Below are 2627 nucleotides of genomic sequence, written 5' to 3' on the forward strand. Positions count from 1 at the left end.
CAAGCTAGGTTCTGTCAGTCCAGCCTTTTTCCACTTCACTGGTAACCTCCAAAGATTCCAGTAATAATAGCTTTAGAGTAAAAAATCTTTTAACAAAAATAACTATTTTACAAAGATTTTGAGGTGTCTGTTTATATTCAATTCAATAATTTATACTCAGACTGCTCCTTCTTTGAGCTACAACCACACAACAAACATTCCATATTCATCTGATTTATTCTCAGACTGTTACTGAACTAAATGGAAGAAAGAAGTAGCAAGTGCTGGAATTGTAGCTTACAACCCTGGTGATTTATTTCATAGACTCTGAATCAGATGTAAATGCAAATTTCCAAGCATTTTCAAATTCCATTTGTGCTGAATAGCAGTGATGTGGATTCAAAATTCCAAAGTACTTACAGGTCTTGCTCAGCACCAACTTTAATCATTATTACAATTCCTTTTCACCAATAGAGATGCTGTGACAGACAAAATAATTACATTTACAAAACTAAGATTTTCCTTCTTGTGAAGGAAAATCCTTCTACTTCCCTCATAACTACTATAATTTGGCTCAATAGCTACAGAATTGGCAAAATTTGGTATTTACTGTCTGGTTAATCTTAAAGGAACTTTTGAAATTATGCAGCACAGTAGATTTTTTTTTTTTTTTGAGATGTGCCTCATTTTCTGCTTCCCCCTCAGTTCTGCAGTACTGTTTTCTCATACCCAAATTATTCAACGCCATGTGGAACACGCAGCAATTGCAAAGCAATGCTCAGTAACAGCATAATAAATTCAGCTCATGGGTTCATTAATGAAAGCTTTCTCCACCTTTCCTCTCATATTGTTTTTGTGGTAAACCAAAAAGTATTAATAAATACTTCTAACATTCCCACTTTGGCATTGGGCACATGTCTCTGAAGAATAAGACTTGAGTTAGAGTCTTCTAACATCAAATATTGATTTATCACTAAAAAAACGGCAATCAGAAGTAATGGAAAGGTTTTCTTCAGAGGAAAAATGATGGCATTGTTTTTAAATGAAATGTTTTAATCCTATATGGTCAAGTAATTAGGTTTCTTCTCTAGAACTCTTGTGTGTTTCAGAATAATGCATCTAACAAGTTACTATAGTTTATAAAGATTAATAGTACATCCATTAAGAGAAAACCATCCAGGGAATTTTCATTATTGGCAGGAAAATATAAATGCATTCTGTAATAGAACTTTAAACTCACATATATTACCACTATAACCACAGAGAGTTAAAGAGGAGTCTTGGTTATGGTACACAGTTTGTGCATAAAAACATAATTCAAAGGGCTTACCTAAGAATGGGTCCTGACAAATAATTTTTTAAAAGTTGCTAGCACTCTGGAGAGGTGATTTTGCAAATGTAGACTTCTCTCTATCTAACTAAAAAAAAAAAAAAAAAAAAAAAACAAACAAACAGCAACAAAAAAACTCACCACACAAAAACAAAACAAAAAAACCAAACAAAAAAACCTAAACCACCAACCAAAGCAAACGTTTTTTGGCTAATGAGAATTAATTTCTTGGAAGGTAGTGGAACTATTTTCTTTGGAGAATCATTTGCTTCATGCAAAGGGATGAGTTGAACTTCAGGTGAAATTGGCCATTTATGATTTTGTGATTTATGATCTGACCTCAGATCTACTTGTTTATATTCATATTTTACTGTCTGATTTTTACTTCTTTCATATACTGAAATAAATGTTTACTTGGACAGAGAAAATGAACTGAATAAGGGCACCTACCAGACTTCAATATTTGTGTACCTAGGCTTGTTTATACTGATTAACTGGAAAACCTCTTAAAAGAGCCTATTTTCATCACATTTTTTCATTATCACATCTTGAAACCCTTGAAAAATAGTCTGAAGTAACTATTTCTTTTCCAACTCTAATTCTGCATTACAGTGTGTCATATAGCCCGTGTTATGACTTGCAGTTTGTTAAAGTAATTTTCTTCGCTGATGTTTCCACCGGGCTTCATCACAGCTATTTGTAATCATAAAATCACAACGTGCTAATTGATGGGGTTGTTTTAGATACAGACCAACAACACCAAGTCAGAGTGTTCTAGAACTGTGTGATTACAGAGCCAAACTCTCACCCTGCTGACAGCAGATGCTTCTGCAAAATTCCAACACCTGGCAATGTTAGAACTCACAGCCAAAAAAAAAAAAAACTTGAGCAAGGGAATGCAATGCAGAAAGCGCTAGCAAATAGAACACATTTAATCTTTTCTTCTAAAGAATAAGCACCAAAAAAAAAAAAAGGCCTTCTAGGCTAAGAATTTCCCAAAAATAATCTGCACTCAATATTAGAGAAATATATGGGTCAAGTCTAATCATTTCTTCTTACTATGACTATAAAAAAAAAAATGTCTCACACTGTGTAAAATCAAGGCCTAAAGTTTCACAAGTGGTACAGATGATATAGAACCAGTGGACTATTAACAATGCAAAATAAGAAATCAGATGATCAAAGTTTATGCTGCAATGGATCTGACATTCAGCAATCACGTTAGGCACAATTTCTTTAATTGTGGGAGGCTTTGTCAGCACGAGAATAGACTGCTTTTCACATATAATGCTGTTCATTTTATTCACAGAGGTAAAAC

The sequence above is a fragment of the Empidonax traillii genome, unplaced genomic scaffold, assembly GCF_003031625.1.
Source record: "Empidonax traillii isolate 1590-97213 ecotype Southwest subspecies unplaced genomic scaffold, ASM303162v1 scaffold891:size446522, whole genome shotgun sequence".
In the NCBI taxonomy this organism is placed as follows: Eukaryota; Metazoa; Chordata; class Aves; order Passeriformes; family Tyrannidae; genus Empidonax; species Empidonax traillii.